General features: G+C 43.8%; 1 non-coding gene across 1 annotated transcript; it reads left to right on the top strand.

Annotated features, from left to right (window-relative positions):
- The first annotated feature begins 10,315 nt into the window (after positions 1–10,315).
- Positions 10,316–10,388, top strand: TRNAR-UCU (transfer RNA arginine (anticodon UCU)). Its single transcript has one exon. It is a non-coding gene; the product is annotated as a tRNA-Arg (tRNA).
- The last annotated feature ends 496 nt before the right edge of the window (positions 10,389–10,884 follow it).

Here is a 10,884-nt window from a genome sequence, read left to right as displayed (position 1 = left end):
CAAATTATGGCAAAAATCAACTCCATGAAGTTTGGTCACCCCTGTAAGAAACTTATTCTGCCTGCTTTCTTTTTTTGTAATAAGAACATGTTAACCTTGTGATTGTTCAAAATAACTATTCAATATTGATTAGCACCCTTGAATTGCAAGGAAGTCATTGGGCTTAGTTTATAAAGCCTCGTGCCCACCTCTCTGAGAAATTCTCTTGGTTGTCTTTAAAGGTGAGCTCATAAAACTGGACGGCCACATTGCTTAATTGTTTTCCCTCCTTTCACTGGTTGTTTGGAGGTAATAAGGAGCAGCAGTGATAAGAGAGCACGCCTCGCTGCTTTCATGAAGAAACACTAGAGAGGGTGGGAGGCCATGAGGCAGAGGAAAGCTTCCCATTGACCAGGTCTTGGAGACAGGCCCCGCTGCTGAGCACGATCATTTGGAATCCTCGGAACACTTCTAGATGAAGATTGCTCCTGTACATACTTTAATAACTGTGGAGTCTGGCTTTTCCCAACGTTATGTGTAATATGTTTCTCTGTGTGTAACTGAATACTTTTGAGCGATTCCTCACCACCCATGATCAAAGACACTGAGTTTTCCATCTGTAGATGGTACATTTGGTAGTAGAACACAATAAACATGAGAAGTTGAAGCTATAAACGTGCGGTTTTGCATGCTCATAGAGAGTATTCAATCTGCATAGCAAAGAAACGATAGGTAATTCTGCATTACATTTGGAGTTAAAAACATCTGTCCAATACGGCTGTAGCTGTGGGCCAGTACCACAAAAATGCAAAAAAATGGTCTCTCGATAGAGAAACTGAAGCTATCACTGTACAATTAGCTCTTTCTGTGATGGTTATATTTTATGTTTTTAACTGGTCTGAAAAGTTTTCCAGTTGAGTCTCCAGTTCATTTTCCCAAGACACATGGGGGCTTTGTATCCTATATTCACCTCTATTAAGGCTGTGTGCCAGGAATATGCCTTTTCTCACATAATGAAATCCTAGATACCAGTTCTCTAGGTCCTTAACAATAGAACAAGTGCTTGCATTACTGGGATGTTGGGAATCATGAAATCTCTATAAATTTGAAGCAATAGTTACACTTCAAGCAGTTCAGAAAGTTGAAGGTATTAACCCTTAATCAGTTCTTTTTTTTTTTTTTTAAACAAACGCAAAAACACATTAAGGCTGTAGTTATATATGTTGTCTTTCCCCAGAATAAAATGAATAGAGATCCACTAGATTCTGGTTCACCATTGGCTAAAACTGTTTACTGTAGAAGAAAGTCAGGGCAGACACGCAGCCGTCGGTGCTGGGAAGGCCAGGTCAGCTGTTTCCAGTGGGCTGGTCCCTTCTGCAGTGCTCACGCATTGAACATAGTTCATATTTCCAACCTATACCCGTCCCCGAGAGTAGATCTGACTGGACCAGTGAGAATAGGAGGAGTGACTTAGAATACTGAGGCCATTTTCTCTTCACTTTTACCTAAGCTAGACCTCCTTCAGAGTGTCAGTAAAGTGTAAACAATATTAAAATAGCGTAACTGCTATTGAGGGCAGGAGGAGAAGGGGGCAACAGAGGATGAGATGGTTGGATGGCATCATTGGCACAATGGACGTGAATTTGAGAGAGTGAAAATAGGAAGGACAGGCAAGCCTGGCGTGCTGCAGTCCATGGGGTCGCAAAGAGTCGGACTGGACAACAACAAACCTGCTAAATGAGTGAAGCTCAACTGCACTTTTTTTCTGAATGTGGCGTGGTTGCAGCTCATTATTTTGGTTGGTGATATGTCTGTGACGAAAAACCCATACACTGCCGTGCGAGGTTTTATCTGTGATTAGATCCAGCCTCGTAGGATGTCAGAGGACATTGAAACAAACACCCGGGGTGCTTTTCAGAGACTCAGACTCCTGGGCCCCAGGCTCAGATACTTACTCTGCAGACATGGGTGGGCTCAGTAACACCCATGTTTGTGAAAGTTGCTTGGGGTTCGTCTCTGTAACATTCACTTTGAGAAGTACTGCCCCAGGTGGGAGTATCTCAGTTAACATCTCAAGCTACTTCTACTCGGAGGATAGCTGAATTTGGAGAACAGCTCTATCAGGCCCATTTTGATTCCTTCATAAGAAATTTCATCGGGTTACTCTCCCTGCCAAGCCTGGGCCCAGGAGTGCCAGTTGTCCAGGGATGACTCATGAATAGGCGGAAAAGTAAATCGAATGAAGTCTGAAAGTCAAGACTTGTGACCAAAAATGAATGGTAAGAGTGACTTCAGGAGAAAAGCTGAATGTTGAGGCCAGGTGTATGTCAAGGGTGAGGGACTAGCCCCAGCTAGGAGGGCAGAGTGGACTTTGTGGAGGCCAAGATAACCATATTTGCTTCCTGGAGGAATGACCAATGTCTTTGGCTCACTTGGCCAATTTTAATAACATATAACTGAGCTTAGAAAAGTATGGCTTTAACTCTTGAGAGTCCCTTGGACTGCAAAGATATCAAACCAGTCCATTCTAAAGGACATCAGTCCTGGGTGTTCACTGGAGGGATAGATGCTGAAGCTGAAACTCCAATACTTTGGCCACCTGATGCGAAGAGCTGACTTAGAAGACCCTGATGCTGGGAAAAATTGAAAGCAGGAGGAGAAGGGGATAACAGAGGATGAGATGGTTGGATGGCATCTCCCGGCTCAATGGACATGAGTTTGGGTAAACTCCAGGAGTTGGTGATGGACAGGGAGGCCTGCCGTGTTGCAGTCCATGGGGTCGCAAAGAGTCGGACACGACTGAGCGACTGAACTGAGCTGAAATGATAGCCTGTTGTTTCTCCTACTCCTGCCTTGGAATGAACTAATATGTCTCATCCTTAACAAGATTATTAGTAACACATCAGTATTGGAAATAAAATGTTAAAAAATCAAGTTCCAGAAACAGTTTTGAGCATAATGAAATCTGAATTGTGTTTATGTGTGTGTGTTTTAAAAAATTCACCCACAATTCATGTTGAAGAGTGTAGAAATAAGTATACCTTTAAAGAACAATAAATATCCCAATTAGCTTAAGAAATATCTATCAATAAGCAGCAATTTCCTCAAAAATATAATATTCCATTGATTTAAAAATTCCCTATATGTCTTCCCTGACCATAGCCTTTTTCTCCTTAACAAGAGTTAGCCACTAAATTGAATTTTGGTTTAATTATCCACTAACTCATTTGTTTTCACATGTGTTTTTAGATGCTTTTAATTTTTTATTTCACTTTTTTGGGGATTTTATCTAAAGGCATTTCTTAGAGCAGTTTTTGGTTCATAGCAAAACTGAGGGGAAGGTACACAGATTTCTCATATACCTGCTGACCTCACACATGCACAGCCTTCCCCATTCTCAGCATCCCCCAACAGAATGTGATGGTTGTTACAACCGATGAACCTACACTGACACATCATAACCCCCCCAGATCCGTAGCTTACTTCAGGGCTCACTCTTGGCATTGTGCATTCTATAGGTTTGGGCAAATGTATGACAGGACTCCACGTACGGAGTATTTTCACTGGCCTGTAAATCTGTTCTCCGCCTGTTTGTTCCTCCAACCTTACCCCCACTGCCAACCCCGGCAACCACTGTTCTTCCTCTCTGCAGAGTCTTGCCTTTTCTGGAATTCCATGCAATTGGCATTTTACAGTGTGTAGTCTTTGCAGACTGGCTTCTTCCACTTAGTGACACACATTTCTTTCCTTCATGTCTTTTTATGTCTTGATAGTGTATTTCTTTTTAGAGCTGATGAATAATATCCTGCTGTCTAGATGGACCGTAGTTTATCCTTTCGCTACTAAAAGCATCTTGGTCACTTAACAAGTTTTGGCAATAAAGCTGCTATAAACGTCTGTGGGCAGCTTTCTATGCATGTGGGAGTTTTCAAATCGTTCGGGTAAATACCCAGAGTGCAGTTGCTGAGTCACAGCATAAGCGTAGATTTAGTTTTCTAAGAGACCTCCACACCGCCTTCCAGCGCGGCTGCACCGTTTTGCGTTCCCAGCAGCAATGAGTGAGAGCCCTGGCGCTGCACGCCCTCGCCAGCTCTGGGCATTGCCAGTGTTGTGGATCCTGGTCGTAGATTCTAATAAGTGTGTAGTGGTTCCTTACTGCTTTAGTTTGCATTTCCTAGATGGCATGTGACGTGGGGCACCTTTTCCTATGCTTATTTGCCATCTGTGTATTTTCTTTGGAGAAGTGTCTGTTAAGGTCTTTGGCACATTTTGGATTGAGTTGTTTGTTTTCTTATTGAGTTTTAACAGTTCTTCATATTTTGGGGAAACAGTTGTTTATCAGATGTACCTTTTATTTATACTTTCTCCTCCAGGATATTTCAGATGTACCTTTAGAAAATACACTCTACAAGTCTGTGACATGTCTTCTCATTTCCTTGAAAGCATCTTTTGCAGAGCAGATGGTTTTAATTTTAACAAAGTCTAACATTGATTATTTCTTTCATGGGTCATGATGTTGCATATAAACAGTCGTCACCATACCCAGGGCCATCTAGGTTTTCTCCCATGTCATCTTTTAGGGTTTGTCTAGTTTTGCATTCTACATCTAGATATGTGATCTATTTTGAGTTAAATTGTTTTGAAGGGTGTGCAGATTCTTTTTCTTTTTTACCAGTGGATGTCCAGCTGTTGCAGCATCATTTGTTGAAAAGACCAGCTTTGCTCCTTTGCCACCTTTGTTAAACATCAGTTGACCACACTTTGCGCATCTTTTTCTGTGCTCACTATTTTGTTCCGTTGATTTTGTTTTTCCTTTTCTTTCTTCCCATTCTTCCTTCCTTCCTTTCTTTTTCTTTCTTTCATTTTAACAGCTGTATTAAAGTTGTATAATTAGTGTGCATTAAGCTACATATATTTAAGTTGAACAATTTGATGACTTTTGACATACGCTAGTGGAGGTGATGGAATTCCAGTTGAGCTATTTCAAATCCTAAAAGATGATGCTGTAAAAGTGCTGCACTCAATATGCCAGCAAATTTGGAAAACTCAGCAGTGGCCACAGGACTGGAAAAGGTCAGTTTTCATTCCAATCCCAAAGAAAGGCAATGCCAAACTATGCTCAAACTACTACACAATTGCACTCATCTCACACGCTAGTAAAGTAATGCTCAAAATTCTCCAAGCCAGGCTTCAGCAATACGTGAACCGTGAACTTCCTGAGGTTTAAGCTGGTTTTAGAAAAGGCAGAGGAACCAGAGATCAAATTGCCAACATCCACTGAATCATGGAAAAAGCAAGAGAGTTCCAGAAAAACATCTATTTCTGCTTTATTGATTATGCCAGAGCCTTTGACTGTGTGGATCACAATAAACTGTGGACAATTCTGAAAGAGATGGAAATACCAGACCACCTGACCTGCCTCTTGAGAAACCTATATGCAGGTCAGGAAGCAACAGTTAGAACTGGACACAGAACAACAAACTGGTTCCAAATAGGAAAGGAGTACGTCAAGGCTATATATTGTCACCCTGCTTATTTAACTTAATGAGAAATGCTGGACTGGAAGAAACACAAGCTGGAATCAAGATTGCTGGGAGAAATATCAATAACCTCAGATATGCAGATGACACCACCTTTATGGCAGAAAGTGAAGAGGAACTAAAAAGCCTCTTGATGAAAGTGAAAGTGGAGAGTGAAAAATTTGGCTTAAAGCTCAACATTCAGAAAACGAAGATCATGGCATCCGGTCCCATCACTTCATGGGAAATAGATGGGGAAACAGTGGAAACAGTGTCAGACTTTGTTTTTCTGGGCTCCAAATTCACTGCAGATGGTGACTGCAGCCATGAAATTAAAAGACGCTTACTCCTTGGAAGGAAAGTTATGACCAACCTAGATAGCATATTCAAAAGCGGAGACATTACTTTGCCAACAAAGGTCCGTCTAGTCAGGGCTATGGTTTTTCCTGTGGTCATGTATGGATGTGAGAGTTGGATTGTGAAGAAGGCTGAGCACCAAAGAATTGATGCTTTTGAAGTGTGGTGTTGGAGAAGACTTTAGAGTCCCTTGAACTGCAGGGAGATCCAACCAGTCCATTCTGAAGGAGATCAGCCCTGGGATTTCTTTGGAAGGAATGATGCTAAAGCTGAAACTCCAGTACTTTGGCCACCTCATGCAAAGAGTTGACTCATTGAAAAAGACTCTGATGCTGGGAGGGATTGGGGGCAGGAGGAGAAGGGGATGACAGAGGATGAGATGGCTGGATGGCATCACTGACTCGATGGACGTGAGTCTCAGTGAACTCCGGGAGTTGGTGATGGACAGGGAGGCCTGGCGTGCTGCGATTCATGGGGTCTCAAAGAGTCGGACACAAGTGAGCCACTGAACTGAACTGAACTGAACTGACATACGCACAAACATACACGCCCCCGCCCCCATCACAGCAATCAAGACAAGTAGCATTGCCATCACCTCCTTGTAACTCACTCCCCACTCACCCCCAACTATCACTACAGATTTATTTTACACTTTCTAGAATTCTATGTAATGGGATTGTACAGAGTATCCTTTCGCATCTGGCTTCTTTCAGCATGATTATTTTTAGATGTGTCCATGTTGTTGCGTGTATCCGTATTTCTTCCTTTTTGTTGCTGTGTTGTATTCCATAATACAAGGCTTCCCAGGGGGCTTAGTGGTAAAGAATCCACCTGCCAGTGTAGGAGATGCAGGTTTGATGACTGGGTCGGGAAGAGTCCCTGAAGGAGGGCATGGTAACCCACTCCATTATTCTTGCCTGGAGACTCACTCCATGGACAGAGGAGCCTGGTCGGCTACAGTCCATGGGGTCGTGAAAGAGTCAAGACACAAATTAGTGTCTAAACAATTCCGTGATATAAATCTACCACAATTTGTTTATCCATTCTTCTGTTGATGGATACTTGGATTGTTTCCAGTCTGAGGCTATTACAATAAAGCTGCTGTGAACATCTGTATACAAGTCTTTGTATGGACATACGCTTTTATTTCTTTTGTGTGAACACCTGGGATCAGCTGGGGCCTATGATAGGTTCGTTTTAAATTTGTAAGGAAGCTTCGAGACTGTTTTCCAGAAACACACAGGTAAGGCAGCGTCACGATGTCTCCTGTCATGTGTGCTACTGTGTTGCTTAAAGTTTCTTATAAACTTAAATGTGAGCGTTTGCTTCACCTGTGCTTCTGATTGCCTGGAGACAATTTCTTTCCCTTCTCTGCTTACCGTTTTATTTTTTTGCAACAGTTTTATTTTCATTATTATTTAGAATTGGCTATGCTGAGTCTTCTGCGCTGAACAGGCTTCTCTCTAGTCGTGGCGAGCTAGGCTGTCTCTCATTGTTGTGCACCGGCCTCTTGTGGCTTCTCTTGTGGAGCTCGGGCTTGAAGGTGTGTGGGCTTCAGTGGTTCAGTAGTGTGATGCTCGGGCTCAGTAGTTCAGTAGCGTGACACACAAGCTCAGTGGTTCAGTAGTGTGACGCACGGGCTCAGTGGTTCAATAGAGTGACGCATGGCCTCAGTAGTTCATTAGTGTGACGCGTCGGCTCAGTAGTTCAGTAGTGTGACAGTCGGGCTTGGTGGTTCAGTAGTGTGACATGTGGGCTCATTGGTTCAGTAGTTCAATAGTGTGATGCACAGGCTCAGAAGTTTAATAGTGTGATGCACGGGCTCAGTTACTGGGGTCCAGCCCTGGTTGGATCCAGGGATTCCCTCAGGATGACGGCGTTGGCGATTTAAAGGAATAGCGTCAGTGGAGAGAATCAGAGCTCTAATTATAATTGGTTTACGTGGGAAATCAATATAACCCGTGACACCAGGTTTGCACTAACCACAGAGGCCACAGGCGCTCTCTCGAATCGCGGAAGGTACCCCACCTTAGGCACCTTCTCGAGTGGGTCTTAGAAGCCCGGGCAAGTAAGTGGTCTCAGCGGACCCCCACGCTCCAATTACTTTGGCCTGAAGAAACAGTAGAGACAAAAGGAGAGAAAAGGAGACGAGAAAGAAGCGACACGGGGAGACCGAGCTTAGTGAGCAGGGTCCGTAGCTTTTTTTTCAACAGGGGCTTTTGTACCCCAAGTAGCACATAGAAGATAATAGGGGATGCAAAGTCATGCAAGGTTAGCAGACCTTAATCATTATCGAAACCAGGCGTTCTTTCAGACACCAAGGCTTTAGGTGATTTATATCATCTTCTGGTCAGGAGTTGGAGAAGGAAATGGCACCCCACTCCAGCACTCTTGCCTGGAAAATCCCATGGACAGAGGAGCCTGGTGGGCTGCAGTCCACGGGGTCGCAAAGAGTCGGACACAACTGAGCGACTTCACTTTCACTTTTCACTTTCATGCATTGGAGAAGGAAATGGCACCCCACTCCAGTGTTCTTGCCTGGAGAATCTCAGGGACGGGGGAGCCTGGTGGGCTGCCGTCTATGTGGTTGTATAGAAGCGACTTAGCAGCAGCAGCTGGTCAGGAAACCTGCTAACATTTTTCTTCTGAAAAGAGTTAGTCAACCAGAAAAACTTATTTTCTCTAAAGGTGACTTTTCTTAGAGTTTAGTACCACTCCCCAAAAGCAGTAGACAGAGTTGGATTCCTATAGGGCAGGAGTCTCGTGGGGGTAATTAAGGGAATAATTTATTAGCTTAGGGGTCTACGGTTATTATTAACATTAAAGCTTCTACTTATATTTCTTATATATCAGCTATATTAATCAATACACTCCCAGGAACACAGTGGGTGAGAAATATGGAAACTTGGCAGCAGGTATTAAGTCAACAAAGAAATCTTCTATCAGTTCTATTTTAACTATTTCTAACTCCCCGGGAGGCTCTGCATTGTTAGAATAACTTAAGTCTCCTGTGCCTCACATGGTTGGGAGGCCGTAAACAATCACATGCGTAGCTGTAAGAGTCCGGGAACCTGTTAGGCAGGTTAGAAAGCTCTCTGAGGGGATCACAATTGGAACACAGCTTATTATACCCTGGAGACTTATTAACTAGAGCTCTAAGTTGCTTTTCTTACAGATAAAAGTGGTTGGGGATAGCCCCTCGTGACTGTCAGAGGAGTTGGTGAAAGTCATGAAGCAGTAAAACAGACAGGCTCAGGTTTTGGGATAGACGCTTAGGCACGTCCAGAGGGGCACCCCTCAAGTTCTGGCTCGCCTTGCCCACCAGAACTCTCCCACATGACCTTGTCATGGGTGGGGACTCCCCTGCTGGCTCCCGGCACTCAGTAGTTCAGTAGTGTGATGCACAGGCTCAGTATACAATAGTGTGACGCACAGGCTCAGTATACAATAGTGTGATGCACGGGCTCAGTGGTTCAGTAGTGTGCTCCATGGCATGTGGGAACTTCTGTAATCAGGGATGGAACCCACGTCTCCTACACTGGCAGGCAGGTTCTTTACCCCTGAGCCACCAGAGAAGCCCAGCAGTTTTGTTTTAAATCAACTTTTTTGAAGTGTAATTTGCATACAATGAGATCTACCTATTTTAGGTGAACAGATCGAGCTTTGGCAAACGTAGGTCCCCCTGAAAGCACTAACCAGGTATAGAGCATTTCTGTCCTCCCCAAACACCCCTGCCCCTCCCCCAGGTGACCACTGACCTGACTGGTCACTGTGATTGTGACTCTGTAAGCACTGGAAGTTCGTGTAAATGAAATCGAGCAGTCTGCTTACGTGGACGGCATCGTGTTTATGAGAGTCATCTTGTCCCTACATGTTTCAGTGGTTCATTCTTCTTTCCCCCGCTAATTAGTATTTCGTTGTGTGGAGGCACCACGCTTTGTCTGCTCACCCATTGTTGATGGATAGCTGGGCTGTTTCCAGTTTATGGATGGTTATGAATGATGCTCTGTCAACATTCATGTGAAGGTTTTGTGTGGATATGTATTTTCATTCTCTTGGGGAAATGCCTAGAAATGGAATTTCTGTTCATATGCTAAGTATCTGTGTAATGTTTTATAAGAAACTTCCAAGCTGTTCCTCAAGATAGTTGTATTATTTGCATCCCCACTAGCAACATCTGGAGAAGGCAATGGCACCCTACTCCAGTACTCTTGCCTGGCAAATCCCATGGATGGAGGAGCCTGGTGGGCTGCCGCTCTGGGGTCGCACAGAGTCTGACGTGACTGAAGCGACTTAGCAGCAGCAGCAGCAGCAGCAGCATCTGTGAGTGCCACAACATTAGGTATTGTCAGTGTTCTTAATTTTACCCAGTGTCACGCATAGCAGTTTTTAAAAGCTCCTCGAGATACATATACTTTTCTGTATATAATAAATCAATAAAAAATTAAGAAAAAGGGACTTCCCTGATGGTCCAGTGGTTAAGACTCTGCACTTCTGGTGCAGGGGGCCTGGGTTTGATCCCTAGTTGGGGATCTAAGATCCCACATGCTGTTCATTGCGGCAAAAACAATGAAAAAAAAGTTAAAAAAAACCAACTCCCTAAATGATTATAATGTGCAGCCAAGGTTGAAAACTGCCAAGCCAGACTAGATAGGTTCCAAATGTTTAAATAAGGGCAGGTATTTTCACTTGCGCATTCACGGTTTTCTTTCCCCATTCATCCCCTCATTCACCCCCCGAGAGCTCTGTCAGCTCTTTACTGAGCATGGAGAATACAGACGCAGCACAGCCCTCCTGCATGACCTCAAGATGTTTGGTGTCAAGCATTTTCTTTTTTCTCATGGTCACATGTTATGACCACAGTCATTTCAGAGTTTGGTTTTTTGCTGATGCTGGACTTTTGCAGCTCCGGCCTACGTTCAGTCTGATGGTGGTGAGGGGAGGCAGTGGGGTGCTTCGCAGTGTTGAGGTATTGCTTTGTTCGTTTTGTGCTTTTCCTTCCCTGCCTTCTTAGACACTGGTACTTTCT

The sequence above is a fragment of the Bos javanicus genome, chromosome 1, assembly GCF_032452875.1.
Source record: "Bos javanicus breed banteng chromosome 1, ARS-OSU_banteng_1.0, whole genome shotgun sequence".
Taxonomy (NCBI): domain Eukaryota; kingdom Metazoa; phylum Chordata; class Mammalia; order Artiodactyla; family Bovidae; genus Bos; species Bos javanicus.
Note: the sequence above shows the minus strand (reverse complement) of the source record. Positions and strands in the feature narration are given on the sequence as shown.